The following is a 16,332-nucleotide window of genomic DNA, read 5'->3' as shown; positions in this document are numbered from 1 at the left end:
CTTTCCGGGTTTCATCTACCCCTCCCTGCGGACCGGCCAGCCGAGGATCACTCTCCGGACTGGCTGGGAACCCAGGGAACCCCCGGAGGACCTAAATTTTATACAATTGGCGCCTCGAACACGGTGATCGCTGCCCCGGTCTCCGACAAGCGTCTCCTGCCGTGTGAGGATCTGTGACCCTGCGCTGTGGGACTACAAGCGCCGTTCGCCGCCAATCCCAGGAGTAGCTGTTCTTCTGTTTTAAGAAGACTCCTATCTCCTGGAACTGCTGACAAGTCGTGGATATCCTACCCTGCAGCTTCAAGGGAAGCCCCGGATTTCACGACACCAGCAGAGCTCCACTACCCCGCCTCAGCTTTTCTTTTCGCCGCGTAGTAGTTGGGTGAGTGCAGCTGCTCGAGGAGAGCAGCCGACGCAGGCTCTTATCCTTTCCTTTTTTCCTTTGCTCGGGTGGGGATTCTCTTCTGTAGTGAGGAGATGGGTAACCGCCTCTCCCCTGCAAGACGAGACTTTTATTGCCAAGTTAAAGCTACCCTTCAGTTGGGGAATGTTTCTTTTAATAAGCGGGTCCTTAAATCTTTTGTTATTTTCATTTTTGATCATTTTCCAGATGCCTCTACTGAGGATGTTCTTTCTATTTCATTCTGGGGAAAAGTTGGGCGTTATATTTATGATTTACAAGTTTCTGGGAATTTTAGGGTCGGGAGATTTTTTCCTATTTATGATATTATTTTTAATTTAGTTAAACAAAAAGGGGAAAGTTCGGGTCCCAGTTTTCCTACCCCTTATTCCGCCCCCCTCGCTCCTAACCCCATTTCCCCTAAGGGTGGATCGGGAGATAGATCCTGCCAAAATAAGGCACAGGGTTGCCACCGTCTCCCTGCTGCCTCCCGTTCCACTCTGTCCTTCTCTTGTGCTGGGACTGGCCACCCCAGCACGAGCCCTATCCATTCCCTCGATCCTCATGCCCCCAACCCCAGTTTTACTCTCAGTTCCAGCTCTGTTTTAATAACACCTCAAAATGGCGGCGGCCTCGTGGCCGATTGCCCTGAGACACAAAATGGCGCCTCCTCCTCCTCAACCCCTCCGGTTCCCGCCACTTTACCATCTCCGCCCCCTTCGTCGGTTGCCGCCCCTGCGTCGGGTCCCGCCCCCCATCATGCGTCGATCTCGGTGACGTCGGGACCCTCCCACCCTGCCTCCCTAGCCACACCCCTGGGCGGGCCCCTGGTGGGTGGGACAGGCCTACCAGAAGGCCACGCCCCAGTGGGTGGGTCAGGCCATGCCCCAGTGGGTGGGTCAGGCCACGCCCCCTCTCCTGCCACTTCCGGTTCCCACGCTACCGGAACCGGAAGTAGGCTTTGCCGGAAGCAGGCCATCTTGGCCTGCAGGGTCTCTCATAACCAGGACCTACCGGCAAGGGAGAGGCTTCGAGCCCTAGCCTGTCCTGCCTCATCTTCAGAAGAGGATGAGGACAGTGACGACCCCCGGCCAACAACCAAGCCAGGGGAGGGCTGGGCCCGGATAAGGGCCAAGGCCATTAGGGATGGGGACCTAGATCTCGCCAGGGATCTAGGCCCAATCGCAGCACCGGTTAGACTCAAGAGGGGGAAGGAACCGCGGTGGGAACAGCTGCCATATACGGAGGTGAAGGAATTGAGGAAGGCAGCCAAGGACTATGGGAGAAATTCCCCGTTTTTTAAAAACATATTGGACCTTACTTTCACCGGACATACTTTGGTGCAGCATGACATTCGATATATAGCGAAGGCTCTGCTGTCCCCCACAGAATTTCTTCTGTGGGAAATACATTGGAAAAAGCTATTAAAACCTATTCTAACCAAATATGACCTTAAGGAGGTGCTGGGAGATGGTGCCGAGGGCCTGGAGGCGCTGGCAGGGGAAGGGGAATTTAGTAAACCAGAAGATCAGATCCTCCTTCCCGACAATCTGCTAACTGACATCCGAGATGCTGGGAAGGAGGCCCTACTAAAAATACCTGATGGAACCACCCCTCTCCAGAACTTCACATCCATCCTCCAGGGCCCTGATGAGACTTTTATTAAGTATATTGACAGGTTAAAGGAGGCTATAGACCGGCAGATTGAGAACGTCGAGGCTCGAGAAGAACTGCTGCGTAAGATGGCCTTGACCAACGCCAACCCGGAGACAAAGAAGATCCTGCGAGCTCTCCCCCAGGATCCGGAGCCGACCATCGCCAAGATGGTCGAGGCGTGCACAAAAGCGGCATCGATGGAGCAGACTGTGGCGTTTGCGGTGAGCAGAGGTGTGGGGGAGGCAATGGTGGACCTCATGAACACGCGCTGCTTCGGCTGCGGCCATCTGGGCCATATACAAGCCAATTGCCCACACTGGCCACCAGAGAGGTCCTACCCTCATTATAACCCCTCCCCGAGACCCCCTTACAGGAATCCTCGTTATCATCAGCCGGGAAACGGGAGGCGGAGCGCGCTGAGGGGCCGCGCTACGACAACAAATGGCCCGTCCCAACGCCCTGTGCTGCCATCACTCCCAGAGAACCACTGCCCCAACAGCACGTTTCTCCGGACATCCGCAGCCAGGAGGACGGGCTCCAGCTCCTCAGACGGACTCAACAACTGAACAGTGCCCGCCGCCAAGTCCTCCGGAGTTCCATCCACGTCATGTTTCCAGATGAGGACTTGGTCCGTGTCCCGGTAGGATTCCTGCCGCCACCATACTGCGACCACCCCGTCACAGTGCTGTTCATCGGGGACTCCATCAGCACGCCGGACGACCTCACCATCATCCCGGAGGTCGTCTACTTCGAGCCAGGGGCAGAGCTCAACGTCTCCGTGGTGTGCCATCATCCTCCGTTCTCTCTGCCGAGAGGGTCTCCTTTAGCTCTGTGCTACATCTTACACATGCACTTCAGGGACACTGGTTGCAACATTCTATCGGACTTTCCTACCGATCATATGCACTTCAATGACACTGGCTGCAACATTTTATCAGACTTTCCTAAGGATCAAGACCCTTCTGCTTTCTTCATTCAGAACGTTAGCAGACAAAGACCAATTATTAAAACTACCTTTGTCTTTCAGGGGAAAAACATTTCGTTGGACCTGATGGCAGACACCGGTGCAGACGTTACCATCGTCCCTCAGGCAGAGTGGCCGCGCGACTGGGAGTTAGTGTCCCCTTGTGGCACAATCTCCGGCGTGGGAGGAGCCGTCAATTCCCGACGCAGTAAGCACCTCGTGTGTGTGGAGGGGCCGGAGGGCCAGGTTGCCACAATTCGGCCTTTCGTAGTTGCATCTAACATCAAATTATTAGGCAGGGACGTATTGTCCCAATGGGGTGCCCGTCTCGACATCCCTAGCCCTGCGTGGGATTTTTAGTCTGGGCCACTGCGGAGCGCACCTCCCCACCGCTTAATTGGAAAACTGATACACCGGTGTGGGTGGACCAGTGGCCCTTGCCAATCGAAAAACTTAATGCGCTCAACAAACTAGTAGAGGAGCAGGTGCGCCTGGGGCATTTAATACCTTCCACCAGCCCCTGGAACACACCTGTCTTTGTTATTAAAAAGCCCGGCAGAGACAGGTGGCGCCTGCTCCAAGACCTACGCAGGGTTAATGATGTTATTGAGGATATGGGGCCCTTGCAACCAGGCCTTCCCTCTCCCTCTATGCTGCCCCGGGATTGGCAGCTCGCAATCCTTGATATCAAGGATTGTTTCTTCAACATCCCGTTATACCCCGGAGATGCTCCCAGGTTCGCGTTTTCGGTTCCCTCTATCAACCGAGGTAAGCCGTACAAACGGTATCAATGGACCACTCTGCCACAGGGAATGAAGAATTCTCCGGTGCTCTGCCAAACCTTTGTGGCACAGGTCCTTTCCCCAATTCGTCGCCTTTTTCCAGAGGCCATCATCCTTCATTATATGGATGATATTTTGATTTGTGCTGCTAGCTCAACATATCTACAAGCAGCCTTGGACAGGACCATTAAAGCCATTAAAGATGCGGGGTTTCAAATCGCAGAAGACAAAATCCAGCTGTCGTTCCCCTGGAAATACCTGGGCTTCCTAATTACGGGAAGGACCGTCGCGCCCCAGTCTCTTGTCATCAAGGACGACCCACGGACCCTGCGGGATTTGCAGCAGCTTTGCGGTACCATCACCTGGATTCGACCTCTCCTGGGACTCACCACAGAGGAGCTGTCGCCACTTTTTCACCTGCTGAAAGGCGACGGCGACCTGGCATCCCCACGACATCTCACACCGGATGCCCGTGAGGCCTTGGAGAGAGTCGCAGCTGCTATCAAGTCCCGCCAGGCGCATCGGGTCGCGCGGTTCCTCCCAATCCAGTGTGCCATCCTGGGTAAGTCCCCCAACTTACACGCCCTGCTATTCCAGTGGGACGACAGCCAGAGAGACCCACTCCTTATCATCGAGTGGCTGTTCCTCCCCCACCAACCCGCCAAAACAATAACAACATTTCCTGAACTTATGTCTAAACTAATCATTAAGGCCCGCCAGCGCCTCCGGACCCTCGCAGGGTGTGACCCAGCATGCATCTATTTACCATTAAATTTGGACCAATTGGATTTCCTTTTACAAACAAATGAAAATTTGCAGATTTCAGTAGATAGCTATCCTGGTCAAATTCGGATACACTATCCCAAGCACGAATTATTTAAAGACACTTTATACCTGGCTCCAAAAAATTTTAAAAGCAAAATACCACTAAAAAATGCTCTCACAGTGTTCACTGATGGGTCGGGAAGATCCCACAAATCAGTGATCACTTGGAAGGACCCGGACAGTCAGAAGTGGGAATCTGACGTCCAAATAGTTCAGGGATCCCCCCAAATCGCTGAACTTGCAGCGGTTGTGAGAGCCTTCAGAAAATTCCAACAACCTTTCAATTTGGTAACTGATTCGGCATATGTAGCCGGGATAGCAGAGCGGGCCGAACATGCCCTGCTCAAAGAAATTCAAAACAAAACGCTCTACAGCTTGCTCTCAGAACTAATTTGGCTGATCTCCCACCGAGAGCAACCTTATCATATTCTGCATGTTAGGTCACACACCGACCTGCCAGGTGACATCACTGAGGGTAACCGGAGAGCAGATACCCTGGCGGTGCTGGCCACCTCCACTTCTGTAAACCAGACAGTTCTAAGACCCACCTTGCCAGATGTCCATATGCAGGCTAAGATGAGCCACGCCTTTTACCATCAGAATGCTCCAGCTCTATGCCGCCAATTTAAGATCTCTAAGGAGCAGGCGCGAGCCATCTTAGCCACCTGCCCCAACTGCCAGTCCCACGCATTACCATCAGTAGCGACGGGGGTTAACCCCCGGGGACTGGGAGCATTGGACATCTGGCAGACAGACATTACTCATTTTCCTTCCTTTGGGCGGCTCAAATATCTCCACGTGTCGGTGGACACATTCTCGGGGGCAGTGTTTGCCTCCACACATACGGGGGAAAAAACCAAAGACATTATAAAACATCTATATATGGCTTTCTCCACTCTGGGTGTCCCAAAAACTATAAAGACTGATAACGGACCAGGGTTTGTGTCCAAACAGTTCATGGAATTTGTGCAACTATGGGGCATTGACCATGTTACTGGAATTCCACACAACCCTACAGGGCAGTCAATCGTGGAACGGAAACACCAAGAGATTAAAAAATTATTAGAACAACAAAACGATTCGGCCATCACCACGAGCCCTGTAGAGAGGTTGTGCAAGGCCCTGTATGTTCTCAATTTCATGAACTGTTCAGACCGCGAGCCAAACCCCCCGATCCTGCGCCATTTCCATAATAACACCAGGGCGCAGTTGAAGGAGAGACCTCCTGTGCTCATAAAAGACCCTGAGTCTAAAGTTATCAAAGGTCCATACCCTCTAATAACGTGGGGGAGAGGGTATGGATGTGTTTCAACAGAACAGGGCCCCAGGTGGATCCCCGGGAAATTCATCAAACCGTACCGGGAGGACATCTCTACAGAAAGCCAACCCCCGGAACACTCCCCCGAGACGCCAGCTCCATCAGAAACCACCGTCGCGTGGAGTCGAAGGAAAAGGAAGAAGACTAGACCAGCCAGTATCGCCGTCAGGACTTTAATAACTAACCGGCATTTCCCGCCGGCTTGGACTGCTTATCCTCGGACCCCATCCCCTACCATCCCTCACCCTTTTCCGTCCTACCACTTTCCTCACCCCTTCTTCCCTCATACCTGACCTGATTTTGTTTTCCTGTTTTGTTACTATTTCGATTTACACGGGGGAGGATGGGGATTCAAAGGGGTCACTATTCTTCTTAATTTCTGTTGCGTTAAGAAATTGTTAACTAGGACAATGGGAAATGTTTTTTTAATAAACCAAAAAGGGGGAGTTGTGGGAGGGGTCCCCGCCCTCCCTTGGGAGGCAACTTCAATATAGCCAGAAGTTGTCAATCACATGCTGTTTCCCTCCCCAGTTGAGGCTGTCTGTCAAAGCTTAACACACTCCCCGGTTCTAGAAAGTTCTTCTGTTCTGTTAATCCCATTGGACCCTGTTAGAATGCCACTCCTCTCCTGTATCCCGATTGGTTCATTACATGTCACCCCATCCCGTCTCCTCCCCTCTACCCGTTACCCATTGGTTGGTTTGTGCCCTAGCCACTCCTATCCCTCTGCCCTTATATTCTCGGTCCCGCCCTTGTACTAGGCTCCCTGAGTCAGTTTTCCCTCCGAGAGTGTTGCTGCTCCTTGCCTTCTCCTCGTGCTCCTACAATAAACCTCTCGGATCCTGCTGCTCGGGAGACGTCTCGTCTTTATTTGGTGGAGCTTTCCGGGTTTCATCTACCCCTCCCTGCGGACCGGCCAGCCGAGGATCACTCTCCGGACTGGCTGGGAACCCAGGGAACCCCGGAGGACCTAAATTTTATACAGCCTTGCCTGACTCCCCTACTAGGCTTGGGAAGCTTGGTCTCCCTGCCGAGGTAAGGTCGAACGTCCTGCCGAGCCTTACACTCGAACTCCGGCCAAGCCCCCTTGCCTGACCCTACTAGGCTTGGGAAGCTTGGTCTCCCTGCCGAGGTAAGGTCGAACGTCCTGCCGAGCCTTACACTCGAACTCCGGACAAGCCCCCTTGCCTGACTCTCCTACTAGGCTTGGGAAGCTTGGTCTCCCTGCCGAGGTAAGGTCGAACGTCCTGCCGAGCCTTACACTCGAACTCCGGCCAAGCCCCATTGCCTGACTCTCCTACTAGGCTTGGGAAGCTTGGTCTCCCTGCCGAGGTAAGGTCGAACGTCCTGCCGAGCCTTACACTCGAACTCCGGCCAAGCCCCCTTGCCTGACTCTCCGAATAGGCTTGGGAAGCTTGGTCTCCCTGCCGAGGTAAGGTCGAACGTCCTGCCGAGCCTTACACTCGAACTCCAGCCAAGCCCCCTTGCCTGACTCTCCTACTAGGCTTGGGAAGCTTGGTCTCCCTGCCGAGGTAAGGTCGCACGTCCTGCCGAGACTGACACTCGAAGTCCGGCCAAGCCCCCTTGCCTGACTCTCCTACTAGGCTTGGGAAGCTTGGTCTCCCTGCCGAGGTAAGGTCGAACGTCCTGCCGAGCCTTACACTCGAACTCCGGACAAGCCCCCTTGCCTGACCCTACTAGGCTTGGGAAGCTTGGTCTCCCTGCCGAGGTAAGGTCGAACGTCCTGCCGAGCCTTACACTCGAACTCCGGATAAGCCCCCTTGCCTGACTCTCCTACTAGGCTTGGGAAGCTTGGTCTCCCTGCCGAGGTAAGGTCGAACGTCCTGCCGAGCCTTACACTCGAACTCCGGATAAGCCCCCTTGCCTGACTCTCCTACTAGGCTTGGGAAGCTTGGTCTCCCTGCCGAGGTAAGGTCGAACGTCCTGCCGAGCCTTACACTCGAACTCCGGACAAGCCCCCTTGCCTGACTCTCCTACTAGGCTTGGGAAGCTTGGTCTCCCTGCAGAGGTAAGGTCGAACGTCCTGCCGAGCCTTACACTCGAACTCCGGCCAAGCCCCCTTGCCTGACTCTCCTACTAGGCTTGGGAAGCTTGGTCTCCCTGCTGAGGTAAGGTCGAACGTCCTGCCGAGCCTTACACTCGATCTCTGGCCAAGCCCCCTTGCCTGACTTCCCTCCTAGGCTTGGGAAGCTTCGTCTCCCTGCCGAGGTAAGGTCGAACGTCCGGCCGAGCCGTACACTCCAACGCCGACCAAGCCCCCTTGCCTGACCCTACTAGGCTCGGGAAGCTTGGTCTCCCTCCCGAGGTCAGGTCGAACGTCCCTGCCGAGCCTTACACGCGAACTCCGGCCAAGCCCCATTGCCTGATTCTCCTACTAGGCATGGGAAGCTTGGTCTCCCTGCCGATGTAAGGTCGCACGTCCTGCCGAGACTTACACTCGAACTCCGGCCAAGCCCCCTTGCCTGACCCTACAAGGCTTGGGAAGCTTGGTCTCCCTGCTGAGGTAAGGTCGAACGTCCTGCCGAGCCTTACACTCGAACTCCGGCCAAGCCTCGTTGCCTGACTCTCCTACTAGGCTTGGGAACCTTGGTCTCCCTTCCGAGGTGAGGTCGAACGTCCTGCCGAGCCTTACACTCGAACTCCGGACAAGCCCCCTTGCCTGACCCTACTAGGCTTGGGAAGCTTGGTCTCCCTGCCGAGGTAAGGTCGAACGTCCTGCCGAGCCTTACACTCGAACTCCGGCCTAGCCCCCTTGCCTGACTCTCCTACTAGGCTTGGGAAGCTTGGTCTCCCTGCCGAGGTAAGGTCGAACGTCCTGCCGAGCCTTACACTCGAACTCCGGCCAAGCCCCCTTGCCTGACTCTCCTACTAGGCTTGGGAAGCTTGGTCTCCCTGCCGAGGTAAGGTCGAACGTCCTGCCAAGCCTTACACTCGTACTCCGGATAAGCCCCCTTGCCTGATTCTCCTACTAGGCTTGGGAAGCTTGGTCTCCCTTCCGAGGTAAGGTCGAACGTCCTGCCGAGCCTTACACTCGAACTCCAGCAAAGCCCCCTTGCCTGACCCTACTAGGCTTGGGAAGCTTGGTCTCCCAGCCAAGGTACGGTCGAACGTCCTGCCGAGCCTTACACTCGAACTCCGGATAAGCCCCCTTTCCTGAATCTCCTACTAGGCTTGGGAAGCTTGGTCTCCCTGCCGAGGTAAGGTCGAACGTCCTGCCGAGCCTTACACTCGAACTCCGGCCAAGCCCCCTTGCCTGACTCTCCTACTAGGCTTGGGAAGCTTGGTCTCCCTGCCGAGGTAAGGTCGAACGTCCTGCCGAGCCTTACACTCGAACTCCGGCCAAGCCCCCTTGCCTGACTCTCCTACTAGGCTCGGGAATCTTGGTCTCCCTTCCGAGGTAAGGTCGAACGTCCTGCCGAGCCTTAACCTCGAACTCCGGCCAAGCCCCCTTGCATGACGCTACTAGGCTTGGGAAGCTTGGTCTCCCTGCCGAGGTAAGGTCGAACGTCCGGCCGAGCCTTACACTCGAACTCCGGCCAAGCCTCCTTGCCAGACCCTACTAGGCTTGAGAAGATTGGTCTCCCTGCTGAGGTAAGGGCGTACGTCCTGCCAAGGCTTACACTCGAACTCCGGCCAAGCCCCCTTGCCTGACTCTCCTGCTAGGCTTGGGAAGCTTCCTCTCCCTGGCGAGGTAAGGTCGAACGTCCTGCCAAGCCTCACACTCGAACTCCGGACAAGCCCCCTTGCCTGACTCTCCTACTAGGCTTGGGAAGCTTGGTCTCCCTGCCGAGGTAAGGTCGAACGTCCTGCCGAGCCTTACACTCGAACTCCGGATAAGCCCCCTTGCATGACTCTCCTACTAGGCTTGGGAAGCTTGGTCTCCCTGCCGAGGTAAGGTCGAACGTCCTGCCGAGCCTTACACTCGAATTAAGGCCAAGCCCCCTTGCCTGACCCTACTAGGCTTGGGAAGCTTGGTCTCCCTGCCGAGGTAAGGTCGACCGTCCTGCCGAGCCTTACACTCGAACTCTGGCCAAGCCCCCTTTCCTGACTCTCCTACTAGGCTTGGGAAGCTTGGTCTCCCTGCTGAGGTATGGTCGAACGTCCTGCCGAGCCTTACACTCGGTCTCTGGCCAAGCCCCCTTGCCTGACTTCCCTCCTAGGCTTGGGAAGCTTGGTCTCCCTGCCGAGGTAAGGTCGAACGTCCGGCCGAGCCTTTCACTCCAACGCCGACCAAGCCCCCTTGCCTGACCCTACTAGGCTCGGGAAGCTTGGTCTCCCTGGCGAGGTCAGGTCGAACGTCCCTGCCGAGCCTTACACTCGAACTCCGGCCAAGCCCCCTTGCCTGACTCTCCTGCTAGGCTTGGGAAGCTTGGTCTCCCTGCCGAGGTAAGGTCGAACGTCCTGCCGAGCCTTACACTCGAACTCCGTCCAAGCCTCCTTGCCTGACCCGACTAGGCTTGAGAAGATTGGTCTCCCTGCCGAGGTAAGGTCGAACGTCCTGCCAAGCCTTACACTCGAACTCCGGCCAAGCCCCCTTGCCTGACTCTCCTACTAGGCTTGGGAAGCTTCGTCTCCCTGGCGAGGTAAGGTCGAACGTCCCGCCAAGCCTTACACTCGAACTCCAGACAAGCCCCCTTGCCTGACTCTCCTATTAGGCTTGGGAAGCTTGGTCTCCCTGCCGAGGTAAGGTCGAACGTCCTGCCGAGCCTTACACTCGAACTCCGGATAAGCCCCCTTGCCTGGCTCTCCTACTAGGCTTGGGAAGCTTGGTCTCCCTGCCGAGGTAAGGTCGAACGTCCTGCCGAGCCTTACACTCGAACTCCGGACAAGCCCCCTTGCATGACCCTACTAGGCTTGGGAAGCTTGGTCTCCCAGCCGAGGTAAGGTCGAACGTCCTGCCGAGCCTTACACTCGAACGCCGGCCAAGCCCCCTTGCCTGACTCTCCTACTAGGCTTGGGAAGCTTGGTCTCCCTGCCGAGGTAAGGTCGAACGTCCTGCCGAGCCTTACACTCGAACTCCGGCCAAGCCCCCTTGCCTGACTCTCCTACTAGGCTTGGGAAGCTTGGTCTCCCTGCCGAGGTAAGGTCGAACGTCCTGCCGAGCCTTACACTCGAACTCCGGCCAAGCCCCCTTGCCTGACCCTACTAGGCTTGGGAAGCTTGGTCTCCCTGCCGAGGTAAGGTCGAACGTCCTGCCGAGCCTTACACTCGAACTCCGGCCAAGCCCCCTTGCCTGACTCTCCTACTAGGCTTGGGAAGCTTGGTCTCCCTGCCGAGGCAAGGTCGAACGCCCTGCCAAGCCTTACACTCGAACGCCGGCCAAGCCCCCTTGCCTGACCCTACTAGGCTTGGGAAGCTTGGTCTCCCTGCCGAGGTAAGGTCGAACGTCCTGCCGAGCCTTACACTCGAACTCCGGACAAGCCCCCTTGCCTGACCCTACTAGGCTTGGGAAGCTTGGTCTCCCTGCCGAGGTAAGGTCGAACGTCCTGCCAAGCCTTACACTCGAACGCCGGCCAAGCCCCCTTGCCTGACCCTACTAGGCTTGGGAAGCTTGGTCTCCCTGCCGAGGTAAGGTCGAACGTCCTGCCGAGCCTTACACTCGAACTCCGGCCAAGCCCCCTTGCCTGACTCTCCTATTAGGCTTGGGAAGCTTGGTCTCCCTGCCGAGCCTTACACTCGAACTCCGGCCAAGCCCCCTTGCCTGACTCTCCTACTAGGCTTGGGAAGCTTGGTCTCCCTTCCGAGGTAAGGTCGAACGTCCTGCCGAGCCTTACACTCGAACTCCGGACAAGCCCCCTTGCCTGACTCTCCTACTAGGCTTGGGAAGCTTTGTCTCCCTTCCGAGGTAAGGTTGAACGTCCTGCCGAGCCTTACACTCGAACTCCGGCCAAGCCCCCTTGCCTGACTCTCCTACTAGGCTTGGGAAGCTTGGTCTCCCTGCCGAGGTAAGGTTGAACGTCCTGCCGAGCCTTACACTCGAACTCCGGCCAAGCCCCCTTGCCTGACTCTCCTACTAGGCTTGGGAAGCTTGGTCTCCCTGCCGAGGTAAGGTCGAACGTCCTGCCGAGCCTTACACTCGAACTCCTGCCAAGCCCCCTTGCCTGACCCTACTAGGCTTGGGAAGCTTGGTCTCCCTGCCGAGGTAAGGTCGAACGTCCTGCCGAGCCTTACACTCGAACTCCGGATAAGCCCCCTTGCCTGACTCTCCTACTAGGCTTGGGAAGCTTGGTCTCCCTGCCGAGGTAAGGTCGAACGTCCTGCCGAGCCTTACACTCAAACTCCAGCCAAGCCCCCTTGCCTGACTCTCCTACTAGGCTTGGGAAGCTTGGTCTCCCTGCCGAGGTAAGGTCGAACGTCCTGCCGAGCCTTACACTCGAACTCCGGATAAGCCCCCTTGCCTGACTCTCCTACTAGGCTTGGGAAGCTTGGTCTCCCTGCCGAGGTAAGGTCGAACGTCCTGCCGAGCCTTACACTCGAACTCCGGCCAAGCCCCCTTGCCTGACTCTCCTACTAGGCTTGGAAAGCTTGGTCTCCCTGCCGAGGTAAGGTCGAACGTCCTGCCGAGCCTTACACTCGAACTCCGGACAAGCCCCCTTGCCTGACTCTCCTACTAGGCTTGGGAAGCTTGGTCTCCCTGCAGAGGTAAGGTCGAACGTCCTGCCGAGCCTTACACTCGAACTCCGGCCAAGCCCCCTAGCCTGACTCTCCTACTAGGCTTGGGAAGCTTGGTCTCCCTGCTGAGGTAAGGTCGAACGTCCTGCCGAGCCTTACACTCGATCTCTGGCCAAGCCCCCTTGCCTGACTTCCCTCCTAGGCTTGGGAAGCTTGTCTCCCTGCCGAGGTAAGGTCGAACGTCCGGCCGAGCCGTACACTCCAACGCCGACCAAGCCCCCTTGCCTGACCCTACTAGGCTCGGGAAGCTTGGTCTCCCTCCCGAGGTCAGGTCGAACGTCCCTGCCGAGCCTTACACGCGAACTCCGGCCAAGCCCCATTGCCTGATTCTCCTACTAGGCATGGGAAGCTTGGTCTCCCTGCCGATGTAAGGTCGCACGTCCTGCCGAGACTTACACTCGAACTCCGGCCAAGCCCCCTTGCCTGACTCTCCTACTAGGCTTGGGAAGCTTGGTCTCCCTGCCGAGGTAAGGTCGAACGTCCTGCCGAGCCTTACACTCGAACTCCGGATAAGCCCCCTTGCCTGGCTCTCCTACTAGGCTTGGGAAGCTTGGTCTCCCTGCCGAGGTAAGGTCGAACGTCCTGCTGAGCCTTACACTCGAACTCCGGACAAGCCCCCTTGCATGACCCTACTAGGCTTGGGAAGCTTGGTCTCCCAGCCGAGGTAAGGTCGAACGTCCTGCCGAGCCTTACACTCGAACGCCGGCCAAGCCCCCTTGCCTGACTCTCCTACTAGGCTTGGGAAGCTTGGTCTCCCTGCCGAGGTAAGGTCGAACGTCCTGCCGAGCCTTACACTCGAACTCCGGCCAAGCCCCCTTGCCTGACTCTCCTACTAGGCTTGGGAAGCTTGGTCTCCCTGCCGAGGTAAGGTCGAACATCCTGCCGAGCCTTACACTCGAACTCCGGCCAAGCCCCCTTGCCTGACCCTACTAGGCTTGGGAAGCTTGGTCTCCCTGCCGAGGTAAGGTCGAACGTCCTGCCGAGCCTTACACTCGAACTCCGGCCAAGCCCCCTTGCCTGACTCTCCTACTAGGCTTGGGAAGCTTGGTCTCCCTGCCGAGGCAAGGTCGAACGCCCTGCCAAGCCTTACACTCGAACGCCGGCCAAGCCCCCTTGCCTGACCCTACTAGGCTTGGGAAGCTTGGTCTCCCTGCCGAGGTAAGGTCGAACGTCCTGCCGAGCCTTACACTCGAACTCCGGACAAGCCCCCTTGCCTGACCCTACTAGGCTTGGGAAGCTTGGTCTCCCTGCCGAGGTAAGGTCGAACGTCCTGCCGAGCCTTACACTCGAACTCCCGACAAGCCCCCTTGCCTGACTCTCCTACTAGGCTTGGGAAGCTTGGTCTCCCTGCCGAGGTAAGGTCGAACGTCCTGCCAAGCCTTACACTCGAACGCCGGCCAAGCCCCCTTGCCTGACCCTACCAGGCTTGGGAAGCTTGGTCTCCCTGCCAAGGTAAGGTCGAACGTCCTGCCGAGCCTTACACTCGAACTCCGGCCAAGCCCCCTTGCCTGACTCTCCTATTAGGCTTGGGAAGCTTGGTCTCCCTGCCGAGCCTTACACTCGAACTCCGGCCAAGCCCCCTTGCCTGACTCTCCTACTAGGCTTGGGAAGCTTGGTCTCCCTTCCGAGGTAAGGTTGAACGTCCTGCCGAGCCTTACACTCGAACTCCGGCCAAGCCCCCTTGCCTGACTCTCCTACTAGGCTTGGGAAGCTTGGTCTCCCTGCCGAGGTAAGGTTGAACGTCCTGCCGAGCCTTACACTCGAACTCCGGATAAGCCCCCTTGCCTGACTCTCCTACTAGGCTTGGGAAGCTTGGTCTCCCTGCCGAGGTAAGGTCGAACGTCCTGCCGAGCCTTACACTCGAACTCCTGCCAAGCCCCCTTGCCTGACCCTACTAGGCTTGGGAAGCTTGGTCTCCCTGCCGAGGTAAGGTCGAACGTCCTGCCGAGCCTTACACTCGAACTCCGGATAAGCCCCCTTGCCTGACTCTCCTACTAGGCTTGGGAAGCTTGGTCTCCCTGCCGAGGTAAGGTCGAACGTCCTGCCGAGCCTTACACTCAAACTCCAGCCAAGCCCCCTTGCCTGACTCTCCTACTAGGCTTGGGAAGCTTGGTCTCCCTGCCGAGGTAAGGTCGAACGTCCTGCCGAGCCTTACACTCGAACTCCGGATAAGCCCCCTTGCCTGACTCTCCTACTAGGCTTGGGAAGCTTGGTCTCCCTGCCGAGGTAAGGTCGAACGTCCTGCCGAGCCTTACACTCGAACTCCGGCCAAGCCCCCTTGCCTGACTCTCCTACTAGGCTTGGAAAGCTTGGTCTCCCTGCCGAGGTAAGGTCGAACGTCCTGCCGAGCCTTACACTCGAACTCCGGACAAGCCCCCTTGCCTGACTCTCCTACTAGGCTTGGGAAGCTTGGTCTCCCTGCAGAGGTAAGGTCGAACGTCCTGCCGAGCCTTACACTCGATCTCTGGCCAAGCCCCCTTGCCTGACTTCCCTCCTAGGCTTGGGAAGCTTGGTCTCCCTGCCGAGGTAAGGTCGAACGTCCGGCCGAGCCGTACACTCCAACGCCGACCAAGCCCCCTTGCCTGACCCTACTAGGCTCGGGAAGCTTGGTCTCCCTCCCGAGGTAAGGTCGAACGTCCCTGCCGAGCCTTACACGCGAACTCCGGCCAAGCCCCATTGCCTGATTCTCCTACTAGGCATGGGAAGCTTGGTCTCCCTGCCGATGTAAGGTCGCACGTCCTGCCGAGCCTTACACTCGAACTCCGGCCAAGCCTCGTTGCCTGACTCTCCTACTAGGCTTGGGAACCTTGGTCTCCCTTCCGAGGTGAGGTCGAACGTCCTGCCGAGCCTTACACTCGAACTCCGGACAAGCCCCCTTCCATGACCCTACTAGGCTTGGGAAGCTTGGTCTCCCTGCCGAGGTAAGGTCGAACGTCCTGCCGAGCCTTACACTCGAACTCCGGCCAAGCCCCCTTGCCTGACTCTCCTACTAGGCTTGGGAAGCTTGGTCTCCCTGCCGAGGTAAGGTCGAACGTCCTGCCGAGCCTTACACTCGAACTCCGGCCAAGCCCCCTTGCCTGACTCTCCTACTAGGCTTGGGAAGCTTGGTCTCCCTGCCGAGGTAAGGTCGAACGTCCTGCCAAGCCTTACACTCGTACTCCGGATAAGCCCCCTTGCCTGATTCTCCTACTAGGCTTGGGAAGCTTGGTCTCCCTTCCGAGGTAAGGTCGAACGTCCTGCCGAGCCTTACACTCGAACTCCAGCAAAGCCCCCTTGCCTGACCCTACTAGGCTTGGGAAGCTTGGTCTCCCAGCCGAGGTACGGTCGAACGTCCTGCCGAGCCTTACACTCGAACTCCGGATAAGCCCCCTTGCCTGAATCTCCTACTAGGCTTGGGAAGCTTGGTCTCCCTGCCGAGGTAAGGTCGAACGTCCTGCCGAGCCTTACACTCGAACTCCGGCCAAGCCCCCTTGCCTGACTCTCCTACTAGGCTTGGGAAGCTTGGTCTCCCTGCCGAGGTAAGGTCGAACGTCCTGCCGAGCCTTACACTCGAACTCCGGCCAAGCCCCCTTGCCTGACTCTCCTACTAGGCTCGGGAATCTTGGTCTCCCTTCCGAGGTAAGGTCGAACGTCCTGCCGAGCCTTAACCTCGAACTCCGGCCAAGCCCCCTTGCATGACGCTACTAGGCTTGGG

This window comes from Vidua macroura (genome assembly GCF_024509145.1).
Source record: "Vidua macroura isolate BioBank_ID:100142 chromosome W unlocalized genomic scaffold, ASM2450914v1 whyW_random_scaffold_30, whole genome shotgun sequence".
NCBI lineage: Eukaryota > Metazoa > Chordata > Aves > Passeriformes > Viduidae > Vidua > Vidua macroura.
Note: the sequence above shows the minus strand (reverse complement) of the source record.